Here is a 13194-nt window from a genome sequence, read left to right as displayed (position 1 = left end):
GCCAATGGGAAGCGCTTCTGAGCCGGCAGAGGGGGGAGCGGCCAGCCTCGCCCCCCCAGGAAGAGCTGCGGCCGCCAACCAGCCGGCCTGCCCGGCTTTTGCGCCCGTGGAGCTGCGCCGTCGCCCGGTACAACCCAGCGAGCCGGGCTGGAGCTGTGCCGGGGGAGCCGACCTATTGGCGGGAGGGGCTCCTCGGCCTGGCCGTCCGCTCACCGCCGGCTGCAGAAGCTCCTCTGGGCCAGATGCCCCAGGAAGCGCAGGGCAGTGGGGGCATCTTCCCCGCTTCGGGTTCCCTATTGGGGCACAAGTCCCGCTCGGTGGGAAGAAGGTTGCGCCTTCCAGGAGGGCGAAGGAAGTTCAACCTCCGGCGCAGCCCGCTTTGCTTCAGGAGGAGAGGACGGGGGTGCGCGGGGGCCGTCCGGAGGAAACGGCCGGGGCTGACTTAGGGAGCGGTTTCTCGGCTGAAGGAAAACCGCTTCCCTGCCGGTTGCGGAGGCCTCGCTCTTTCCCCCAGGTCATTTTTTCCTAGGAGCGGGAATGGGGGGGGGGGGCGGCAGGGTCCGAGACTTTGATTCTTCGGCCTTGCGCTAAAAGCTTAACCTTCCCCGGAGAGTCAGAGGCGAGGCCAGAGGGAAAAACCGCATAGAGATGCCAACTCCGCCGTCTGGCGGGAAGGCGCCCATGAGATCCAGGCGGCGCCGCCGCGTTTGAGCCGCCCTTCCCTCCGCCAGGTCCCCTTTCCTGCCGGCCCTTCGGGAGAGGCACGTGGGCAGGGCCCGACCCGGGCCCCCGCGAGCCCAGCGGCTAACAGCTGGACGGGGACGGGAGAGGGATCGATTCCTCGCAAGCGGCGCTCCAGCCTCTCCGTTCAGCCGCTGAGCCGAGCTGCCTCCATCTCCGCCGCTCTTCCTCGCCTGCAAGGGAGGCCTGGCCGGCAGGAAAGCCGCTTTCCCCGACGGGCGTAGAGGCGAACGAGGTGAGCAAATCTCCGCCCCTAGAGAGAGGCCGAGCGCCATCCCCCCCTAGATTTGAAGAAAGGGGGTCCCTGGGACGGCCCTTCGCGGCTCAATCGCAACCCTCACAGCTAGCTTCGCACCAAGCATTGACTCGAAAGCCAGCAAGCCACTTTCTGACTTAGCGAGAACAAAGCCGGTGAATCGCCGGCCTTCAGACGCTCTCCCCAAGAACGTCTGGGGCTTTCGCTAAGATCCTGGTCCTCATGAAGGAAGGCGGGCGGTGGGAGGCTCCATAAAATGGATATTCTTCTCACCGCACCTCAGCTCTCCTGTCTAAGCCTTGCTATTGGGGATCAGGCCCCTGGTTCAAAGCAAGCCTGATCAAAACCTTCACAGGAGAAGAACTGTCTTCCGCGTGGGGGGAAAGGCGAAGGACCCCCTCCCCCAAACCATCCCAGCTCCCATCCCTTTTGCAGCCCTGCGGGTTTTTTATTTCCTTCCCAGCTAAAATTCCACCAAGGACTTGAAAAAAATGCCCGAACTGTACCCGTGTCTAAAAGAGAAACATTCCTAGGCTCTTTGATCTCCCGTACAAATCCTGCCAAGAGGCCGGTGACCCCTTGCAGCTGGGCCGGGAGCAAGAGCGCCTTAGTGAGAAAAGGGGGCAGCGCGGAGGGGAGGGAGAGGAGGAGGAGCGAGGATTGGGGGACTCCTTAGGGGTGCCCTTTCCAAGCCTAGCCAGATTAACCCAACCAAACCTGGCTGCTTTTCCCGAAATGTCTCGTGGAACGCTGTGCCACTTGAGGCACCGGGATCTGTGCCCAAATGTCCACTCAGAGAGGGTGGGGTCCTGGAGTCTTGGACACCCGTTCTCCCACGTCCGTGGAAGTGGGTGGGGAGGTTTGCAACCGCTCGTCACCTCACACGGCGGGTGGAAGGTTCGGGGGAAAGAATTGCAAATCCCCTCCTTTGGAAAGTTGGGGACGCATATCCTGAATCCGTCACCAGTGGGTAGAAATAGTGTCGGGGGGGGGACTCGTGGGAGGGCGCTGCCTTTCTGATTTCCCCACCTTAGAGACAAGACGCCCAGGGAGTAAAAAAAACTCGCCCGCGGAAATGCGCGTACTGGGTGGAGGGGGGGGGGGCTAACGGCTACTTGGAGAGGCTGTAATAAGGGCCCCATTCCGCTGCTAAATCACGCCGGGGATTTCGCTCTGCTCTATGTAAACGCGGCGTCTCGCAGATGGACGGCCAGAAAGAAATTAGCCCCCTCCATAGGGAGGGCGATTCTTTCCCGGAACATCCCTCACCCCCCCCCCCACACACCTTTTCTTTTAACACTCGCCCACACTCACCCGTCCACACACCCCATTAACCACATTTTGGTTGCTGGTCAATAACTCACCGAAACGTAACTTAAACACGACGAATTTAGGAGATTAAACAATTTCATTAATATTGAAATGGCGGCGGAGCCTAAGTGAGGCCGCTTGAGATGCAAACGCACGTTTTTCAATATTAACAAAGGTACTTGAAGGGGAGGACGTCGCCTTCTTAATTCAGCAAAAATAAAGCGCGCGGGGAAGGGGAGGGGAAGGGCGGGGGTCCGGGGGGAGGGAGGGGCAGCGGGGGGCTTCGGGGCAGCGCATCCAACGGACACGTGTACTGGCGCCCAGGGGCGCCCAGTTGCAGCTCTGTTCCCAAATGGGATTGGGAAGAGATGCTGAAGCCCCCTCCCTTCCTCCCCCTCCCCAAAGCGGAACACCAAAGAGGAGGAAAGCCGCGTCCCGGCGGGCCCCTCCCTAACCCCTCGGCTGCTCTTAAAGGCGCGAATCGGTTCTTGCTACCAGGCCTTGGAAAGAATAAGATTTATTTCGAGGAAAGACGCCTATAATATAACTCCGGGCAAAGGATTTCAGTTGGCTGAGCACCCCCACCCCTCTTCTGCTATCTCCAGCCTTGAAAAGCCCTTTCATGCATTTTTGCTTTCCCCCCCCCCCCGCCCCGTTAACCATGGACTCACGCAACCGTTTGGCTAGAAAAGAGGCACTTGGCCGAGCGATAACTCGCTCGACCCTCCATGAAGAAAGGCAGTCTATCTTCAAGGGACTGGGAACCAGAAAAAGAAACAGGCAAGCACCCGCCACTTTCTGGGGTCTCGGAGCTATGTTGCCCCCCAAGTCTGGGGGAAGTAAGTTCGTTGCGCCTGGGCAATCCTTGGACTCCTGGAAGGCCGGAAGAAAACACCCACAGACCTCAACTGATGACCCCCCCGAAATAAAACCGAGGTTTTTTTTCTTGTAATAAAAAGCAAATGCTTCTTTTTCCTCGCTATCCCGCTAACATCCCGGAATAACAAGAGGTGGGCGCAGATTCCTGGGAAAACCAGAACGCGGGGAAATTTTTAGGTTTTGGAATTGCGGAATTGCAGATTGGGAGTCCGGCTCAAAAGGTCCCAGCATCTAGCTACTCCGGAGGGGGTGGGAAAATTGGGCCTAAAGGACCCCCGCCGTCTTGCAAGCGCAGAAGGACCGGGCCTGCTCAGCTTTTCGGCTTCCTGGGTGCCCCTCGCTCCACGACAGAGGCACCACCAGGTTGACAGGAGCGCCCAGCCCCGGACTTCCTCGGGAGCAAGGAAGCCTCCTTGCAGCCCGCCGGTTTGGAAAGAAATCCAAGTCGGGAGGGGGGGGCGCTCCTGGAGGAACGCGGAACCCCGTTATACTCTCATCCACCGGCCTTCCCTGCACGAAACCGCCAAGGCCTCTTCCTGGGAGGAAAACCAACCACATCTCAGCTGGATAGATCAACAGCCTGGGCGGGAAGGCCGCATTCTTACGAAACCTGCGGGTCACCCCAAGGAACGCGCGTCTTTGTGCTTGAAATTAATTTTTCAATCTACCCGGCTGGGGCCGCACTGAGATCGGCGTAATCTCCCCACCCTTTCTTTCGAAATCTTGTTTCCCCTTTCAAGAGAAGAGCGCCTGGCATTTAACCGGGGGCAGCTCTTCAGCAATCTGTTCAGACAACCGGGTCAAGGAAGAAGCTGGTTAGTTTTAACCATGCCTGTTTTTCTGGGGCCAGAAAAGCCCTACCGAGTGAGTCTGGTGGTTAGTTTACGCTTCTGTCTGTTGGGGGAACACAGCAAACGGTTCCTTCCGAGGGCAGGGCAAGCGTGTCTTGTGAACGCAAGTCTTCTGCGTGCAAATGGAACAATCAGGCTGGGGGGGGGGGGCGGTTATTCAAATCAGACGCCAGAAGACGCGTTGGGAAAACGGGGCCCAAATCCCCGAAGTCAATTATATCCCGTGGAACTCCATCAAGCTCAGGAGGCCTCGATGGGCGTCCGGGGGACTCTGAGCTAAGCCCCCTTTCCCACAAGGGAGACCACACACCGACTCCCAGATTCGGCAATAATTTATGCTAAGTTTCTCTCCATAAATCCTCAATTCGCTTCAGTGGCGAGCCTGGGCGGGCGGCCCAGCGGAGGGGAGCCTCCCCAAAAGAGACCCCCCGCCACCCTATTGATTTTAGCGGCGGGTTTACACGCAGCTGTAAGCTGGGCGGGGGTGCCTGGCACTTTGGCACGGATGATCCCCCCCCCCAGTCCTAAAAAGAAGAGAGAGAGAGAGAAAATCACATCTTTTAAAGAGCAGCTCTCATAATCTTGTTAATATTGACAAAAACGGTGCGGAAGGAAAGAGGGCGCGTGGGGGGGTCCTCTCCTAAGCAGCCCGGAACGAGGGCCGTTTCCTTCTTAGCGTTACCCCCAACCCCGAAATTGGGGCTGCAAAACTAAATAAATGGAAACGTGACTGGGAGTAGGGGAAACTCCGCCCTCCCCCTTCCTCATCTGCGGGGGGGGGGGAGTTTCAAGTGAAGAAACAGTCAATCCCCCCCTTGCGGGATTTCGAAGTTTGTATGTATTAATAGGTGTGTTTGTGGGTCTGTGGAGCCTCGACTGTAATCTTAGGGAAAAAAACGAAATAAACCATTCATGGATTTGCATTCATTCCCCCAACAGGCTTTCCCCGGATTCTGATCGAAGGTCTGGTCGGTTTCTTACAACATCCTAACCGTAAATTAACCGAAGGAGCCACTTTACACAGTTCAAAAAAATAAACCACCTCTCTTCGGATTAAAACCAAATGCAAACTTCATGGGTTGTCTGAATGCAGCAGCCTAGTTTCTCCCCGACCTGCTTGTTACTCGGATCCTGCCCGCCTTGACGGGCGTCCAGAGAGCGCCATCTTGCCGAGCAGGAGTCAGTATCTTTTCCGGCAGACGGCCATAGGATCACAGCCCTCGGGTTGCGCCGCTTCGGATCGGTCGGAGAAACCCCCTCCCGGCCGCCCCTTCCAGTCCTCACCAGCCCCCTCCCCTTCTTCATTCCATTCACCCTTGGAGGGGAGGGGGACATTAGAAGACCCCCTCCCCAAGGCTTCGTTTCTAGCTGGAGCTCCTGCCAGGAGAGGGAGGGGCAGGGGGCAGACTCAAGGGGGTGGGTGGGTCCTGATCAGTTGTGACCTGAGTTTTTCCTTTCTTAAAATTAGCTAAGAGCCGAAAACCGGCGTTCAGAAGATGTTCTACCCTGTTTGGAAGCGATTTGATTTCTACGCACGTGTTTACTTGCACGGTTTAGCTGGCCAGCAGGTGAACGTATGAAGCAACCTCCTCGGGTTGGAGGGCGTGACGTCATGACGAGAGTACCCTCGCCTCCATGCACCTCTGAAGCGTCTCTGTCCCCAGCAGAAAAGCCTATTTTACCAAGAGGGAGGGGTGTTTAAAAAATGGCGCCAGCTGTGGGTGATGGCCTGGTTCCTGTCCTGAGGCTTGCCAAGATCGGGTGAACCGCCATTTACTGAATAAACCACCATCGGCTGAGTTCGCGGGGCACACCAAACCTTATTTTACAAGCTGTTAACTGTAACACAACTAAGCCAAACCCACATAAACCGAGCTTTCCCCATCGTTTGCAAACCGGGGCCCTTCCAGGTTGATTTACTAAACGCCTTCGCAATAATAAAGCAAGCGAGGCGCCTGCTGTAAACGTTGCCAAACACGAGTTTTCTTCGGCTCTTCAAACCGAGCCCAGTTACCGGCCGGGGAGCTTTTTGTACATTTAAGTCTCTCGACAAGAAAGAAACGCGGGAGAAGATTCTTCAGCAACAGATTCTCCTCTTCCCCCCCCCCCCGCCGGTCTTTCCCATCACGGACCCTCGCGGAGTTTGGCTGCCTTCACACGAGAGCTTGATCCCTCCTGACCCATTTTTCGGGGCTCGCCGACTCCTTGAGCCCTCAGGCCCTCTGAACCCGCGGCTCTGGGGCCCCCGGCCTCGGGGTTTCCACGGAGTTCACGGGAGACCCAGAGGAGAAGAGCAGAGGGGTGCCAACCTCTCCTGAGCGACCCGGCGGGTGGTGGGGAATCGGGGTATTGTGGGGCTGCGGCCTTACGCTCACGGAAGCCCGTGCCGGGCGCGCTCCCGCCTGCATTTCGGAAAAGCAACTCCCAGCCCCGAATCTCTCCGCCGGGCGCATCCTGGATGTTCAAGCGAGGAGGGGGCGCGCCTGTGGCAGGGGTCCCGCTAACCAAGTCCTTGCTCCGTCGCAGGAGGAGACCTTAGGATGGAGACCGTCTCCGAGTCCCCCTCGCCCAAGACTCCAGTTTTAATTTTCACGGGAGGCGCCCGCGGATGTTGTGGCTGTGTTACTATTATGCTCCTCTGGTTAGACAATCAAGACCAGCCTTCTCCCTCCCTCCCTCCCTCCCTCCCTCCCGCATCCTTTCGCCTGAATTTCCTTGCTGGGAGAAAAGTCGCTGCGAAGACCCTCCGGAAAGTGGTCGCCAATCCTATTCTTTCTCGCTAAAGTGAGCCCGCCTTGAAGGACTCGTCGCTTTCCCCCAGCCCACCTTTTTCGCCTCTCTCCCCTTCTCCCTTCCCCCTTTAGAGGAAATCCAGCGAAGCCCCCCCCGGCCCCCGAGGAGGGATTAAGGCGCCCCTTTCTCCTCGCCTCCTCCTCTGCGGCTCAGGCCGGAGCGGGCGGGCGAGCGCCGGCTGGTTTCTTCGGCCCGAACAAAGCTCCGGCCTCAGCCCGCTTGCCCCGCACTTGTGAACCGGCTCCCTCGATCTGAAGTATCTTTTGCAGGGGGGAGGGGGGAAGCGAACACTTTCGGGGAGGTCTCGGCGGGGTCGAACAAAGCGCCTGTCCGAGAGCTTCTGAAAGCGAAGTAGCGAGGCGTGACATTCCCAGGGTCAGGGCGCCTGAGAAGCCCAGCCACCGCCAGGCGCTTTCCCGGCGCGGCCGTCGCCCTCGGAGGAAAGCAGCGTCGGGAGGGAAGGGGGCGATCGCGCCTCTTTGGTCGGGACAGCAAAGCGGCGCCACACAAGCGTTCTTGGCCCCCGACCCGGCCGTTGTGGGGGGTGGGAAAGGCCTTTGCCAGCGCGCCGCCTCCCCGAACCCCTGCGGGAGGAGAGGGAAACAAAGCCATCCGGGAAAGCCGCTTCTTTCCGCGTCCCGCCGCGTTTTTCCGTTATTTTTGCGCGCGGAAGTCGCTGAAGTAACAGCTGAACTACCTCAGGGGCTGCGGAAATGCGTTAGGAAGTGAGACCCCCCTGAACAGGAGCGCGTCCGAAGGGCGCATTCGCCGCCCAGGAGCCCACGCGGAGTCCCGCCGGGGCCCTGCGTGGCTACCGCGAAGTTCGTCCTTCGCTGCAAGGCGGTTGGTTCGCACGTCCCCTGCCGGCTTTTGGTCCTGGCTCATCCATACATCTGGAGAAGGGCAGAGCAACAAACAGATGACCCCACCCCCACCCTCCCCGGCCGATTATTGACTCGGCAATTAACCCTAACCTGCCGATCCCTTTGGAATATACCTGTGGGCTGCTGCCAAGAGACGCCCTTGGTTTGATTTTTTGTTTAAAGTACGTGTGTGTGCGTGCGCGGGCGTGTACGGGGGACTGGCTTTACTAAAGGGCACCCATACGTTTTTGTTTTCCGTGGACGAAGGTCAGAAACAAATATCAGATTATTTTTTCCCGCTTCACCTTGCATATACTTCAAAGGCGCGCCAGGCGGCTTAAAAAACAAATGTAAAACTGGGGCGTTCATTAAGGACTTGCAAATCGATCGATTTGCGGGAAAACGGCTCCTTCCCCATCTAGATGGACGCGATTCCCTTCCAGCTTGGCTTCACCCGCTCCCCCACCGCCCGCCGCCCCCTGGTTTTCCACCCTCCCCGCGTTGCCACTTCCAGAGCTGCCACCTTCGGGTCCTACTAAATGGATCACTCACACACACACACACACACCCCGATTCTGCCGTCTGCTTGGCTAAATTCGCTGCTTAATTTCCGGCAGTTAAATAGGGGCGCTTTGCATCTCTATAGCTTGAAAGCTGATGCTTCGTACCGGCGGGAGCTGTAAAGGAATTTCACTCGCGTTTTTCTTTTCACGGCTCGACCCTTCGCCGCGAACGAGCAGAGATTTATATACAAACACAAAAACGCCTTTATTTAAAAATAAATTAAGCTGGGTGAAACCACAACCTGAATTTATGTGCCTTTCTACCAATTCCGACACAGATAAATAAAGTAAAATAATATCGTAAAAGAAAATATAAAATGATGAGAAGTGAAGAGAAGAAAATAAGAGCTTTGTGGTTCTTCATTAATGCAGAACTGAAAGCGTTTCTCCCAATTATCCGGAGGCGCCATCCTGTTCTACCACAACTTCAAGCAGTAGTTTTTCAACCAGGTTTACCTTACATCACAAGACCCATGGAAGAATAAAAGCTATGTGTTTCCTGCACTGGAGAAAGCAATTATGCTTGGAAGAGTTAGCAGTAAAAGGAAACCAGGCCGCTGAAGAACGTGGTAGTGAGACACCATCAAAGCTGACTCCAGTTAGAGCATAGAAAAACTCACAGAAATAGCACAAAATTGGGAGATGCAGACACCTGGCCCATGGAATTGCAAGTCAGACCCAACTGAATGGATAACATCATCATCATCATCATCATCATCATCATCATTTTCCTTATGCCCAAGTCAACCCCTGATCTTGCTCAGTATAAGTACCACTGTTGCTAGTCCTCAAGACTCCAGGCAGAACCCATTGACATGTCAGCTCCATGAGTTCCTTTTGAATGAAAATGATGTCGGGTCTTCCCACATCAGAGGAGCATCTTCTCACACGAAGGTGCTCCTCAGAGGCCCATAGCCTGCAATGACAACATTTTGGATGGGGCCTAGTGGGTTCAAGTGGTCTGCGTGGAATATGCAACCTCTGAGGTCTCCTCATGTCAGGATTGTCCTCCTGGGTGGCCTGTCTTGCAATGCAGCAGAAGCCTTGTCCAAGCTCCTGGGTTGGTACACAGCTTGTGTATTTCACATTATCATCTCTGCTATCTGGAGGCAAAGTAGATTTTCTAAAGACCTAATGAATAAACAAGCCCAGAGTGAGAGTGGTGTAATTTACCTTGTTAATGCCGATATGTGCATAATAAATATGCATTGCTCTGTCTTCAAATAAATTCTCTTTCATGCCTAACTATGGTGGGTGTTTTTCAGTCTGTTTGTTTTAGCATCAGCTCTGGAAAATATCCTCATTTCTGGGTTTCACTGTGCAAAGAAGATGCAGCTGCTTGGGAACAACAGCTAGAGAAGATCTGGACACTTGTGCTGGCTTCTCCCAACATCTGTATTTTTGGTGCACTAAACATGATACAGTTCAGAAATGTGACATGCCATTAATACTGACAGGTAATAGGTTTGAGTTTTCTGTTCTCATTGTTGACAAGGGTCATGTGACCCTTACTGTGCTTTATTGGCATCCTTTTATTTTATTTTTAGCACAATCTAACTAGTTGCAACTTACAGCCATGTTTTTAGTCCCGCATTTTGCTCTCGCTCTAAAATGGTTCCTGGCCATCTTTTTTTAGAACAGAATACTTTACTTGGACGAAGAGAAACACACAAGAAGTTTGTCTCCTTCCCCTAGGTGTCTGAACATTAATATCATTTCATCGGTTGGTCTTCCTTTCTCCAAATTAAACATTCCACAATGTTTTATAATAGGGCACATCTCGGAGTCCCTGTCCCTGTATCGCCTTTGATATCCTTTCTGAACTTCTTCTAACGTCTGTTTCTTCTGTCAGGCCAAAAGACGGTTCAAAAGCTCTAACTGGCAACTGCTTTCTTGTCTTCATGCCAGACGTTTCTCTTAACCTTTAAAGCAGTCCAAAACCTAGCTATTTAAGAGACCAGTGACACCTTACAAACCTGCAGATGATTGAACATGCAGAAGCATCTTCTGAGGCCATCACCACGGCTTCTTCAGTGTTGATCCCAACCTTTGGAGCTACAATTGATCCTCAGGCTTTCTATTCCATGCAAAAACAGGAAAGCATCTCTTTTTATAAAGTTAAGCTGTTACAAATGTGCAGCAGTGTTTTTTTAATGACTTTGGCTCTGATCATTGTACAATCCCCTGCTTTTATTTTCCTATTGTTATTTACGAGTCAGGGTTGACTCATTTTGGTTGCTCCTGAAATGCTGATCTATTTTAGTCTCAAAGTACTTCTGAGCCACTCCAATTTCTTGCTTCCTTTTCTTCTCCTTACTTTGTGGTCAGCAAAGAGTGGGGATTTCCCCCGCTCAGTTCTTCCTTTCCCCAAACATTTTGGGAGAGGCCACCTCCTGTTCAGTTTTCCCGTCAACGTGCAGAGACAAATGAACCTTATGGAAGTTCTCCACAAAGTTCTTGGAATTCAGTCTGCAAAGCAAAAGAAGTTGGAAGATGCAAGCTTGAACCCAAGCCAAGACGTTCTTGGGTTGAGAAAACTATTCCAGGCCAGCCTTTTTTTTTAAAGAGAAATGCCTTTTCAGGCAGGTTGGGGGGGGGGGTGGGCAGGAGGGAGAAGAGTTATGCGCACCGCCTCCCTGTTTTTAAACAAACGGAGCTGCGTTGCCTCTTTTGCTTCATGGCAAACACCTCACAGCTTGGATATGCCAGTGCTGGCATATATTATTTTAATTAAGTCGATGGCCATTTCCCTTTCCTTGGAGATCCATTCCATGGTGCAATTAGGAATGCATTGGCGCTAGCACATATGAATATTCAGGAGGGTGTCAATTAATTAGCAGACAGTGGAATCTCATTACGATGCTCAAAACTCTTTTAGTGCTAAGCGGAATTAAAGGGGCATTTGGCAATGTGCTGGATTAGGGAATATTTTACTGTGCACTCATTTAACTTCATTATCGTTGCACTTACACTACCCTCTGATTTTTATTAATTAAATTGCTCATTAATTTGTCCAGGAAGAAGAGATAAAAAGTTTTATGACAGACACAATGCTCACGCTGGGATCGGCTTCACAAGTGTACTTCAACCCTTCCCTGCTCCCCGGCAAGAAAGTAATTTACCACGGTTGGCAAGGAATTCACCAATAGTACTTCCTACATCAGTCTCTTGCTGGAGAGGAGAGCACTCCTGTTCTGTTTGCAACCATTCCTCTTTGTTAGGCACTCCAGGGGAACTTTGCCTCACATTTCTACAGTCTAACACTGAAATCCTAGCTTAATCAGGGTTCCCTGCAGATTTAATATGCTTCCCTTGGCTTTATAGGTGAGGACCTAACAATAAGCAAGGAGAAATTTGGAGAGAGAGGAAATAGGCTTGTAAAAAGGTGATGTCTCCTTTGAGTTGAATTTCTCTCCTTAGCAGGAATATAGATGTGTTTTTCATCATTGTCTTCTTTCAGGCGATGAAATTCCCATTCTCCTCAGCCATTCCCTGGTGGTCACTCAGCCAGGCATGCATCAGGTTCAACCTTGCTCAGAGAAAGTCAGCTAGGTGGGCCTCCTGCTATGCCTCCCTAGAAGACACCTTTGTTGGACATATTCATAGAGTTCGTCTGTCCCTTGTATTGACCAAATCCACATCTGTCTAGAAAGCGATGGACCTCCAGGAATAGCTCTGCTATTGGACTGGTTTACTTGTTATGGGGTGATAAGCCTCCAGAGATATTATTTTGATGACAGTCCAAGAAACATCTTCAAGCTTCCTTGACTGGTTAGGTTCTTTCTGTAATATTATAGTGTTATAGTTCTCTCACTGCCTTGATAGGTCCTGATAGAAACAGCAAATTCCTAATTTTTTTTTCCAAAAAATGCTCTCCTTAAATTTATCCTATGACTCCATCCTCATTCATTCTCCTTGTAGCACCACCCCATTTCAATAGAAATCATATTTTACAAAAGCTAATAGGACGAAATACAAGTTGTCACCAATCCTCCTTTTCCCTTCTGGAAACAAATTCTCTCCTTCTGATTAGGCCCTTCCTAAACTCTTACCTTCAGATCACTGTGTGAATATGATTTTTTAAGACAGAAACATTTCCATAGGATATTACGCTTTAAAAAAACAAACAAAGATTCCCTCAGAAATGTTTGATATTAAATATTCATAGGATTCAAATTCAATAGACATGCCACCATATCTGTACATAGGATTGCAACGTGACAACAATTCCTCAATAAAAAATATCCCAATAAAATAGAAATTATCCCCTATTGAAGGAGCCAAATGATGGAAACATTAACACCCCCCTAAAAAATACCTACATTATTTTCAGCATCCAGTCCTCTGTTAGACTCCTCACAAACAAAAGGTTAGAAAGACAAATATTTAAACCACCTTTACCAAAAGAAACTGCTAGATATGCACAGAGAATTAATAAGGATGTAAAATTCATTAGCTGCATTTGGTGACATCAAAATAAGTTCCATCGAAAGCAAGGGGGTGCACTGGCGGGTGGGGGGGGAGCCAGGAGTGAGAAAAGGCGAGCCTTCTGGGCATCTGAAACCGTATGCTGGAATTAGAGTTAATTGACTAATTACATAAATTAGACATTAATTTTACAAGGCATCAAGTATAAAAAGATATCTCAATTAATTGTGCATAAATTACAAGGTTAAAGGGGCAGCCCTGAAAAGTGGGGGGAAGATAGCCAGGGGGCATTTCCTTGGATCTGAAGAGGGTGCTGAGGGATTAGAAGGTGGTACAAATGGAAGATGCCATTGGGCCAAAGTGGTGGAAGGTGCGTTGGCTACCCAGATTTGGCTGAGATCTCTCACCAACCCGTAATGTGCAAAGAATGGAGGACGAATAGTTGATCATTAGAATCAATCGTGTATTTCAAGTCAAGATTTATTGAAATGAAAAGGAGGAAGTCTACG

Source organism: Vipera ursinii, assembly GCF_947247035.1.
Source record: "Vipera ursinii genome assembly, chromosome: 11".
Classification (NCBI taxonomy): domain Eukaryota; kingdom Metazoa; phylum Chordata; class Lepidosauria; order Squamata; family Viperidae; genus Vipera; species Vipera ursinii.
The sequence above is the reverse complement of the archived record's forward strand: the minus strand, read 5'-3'. Positions refer to the sequence as shown.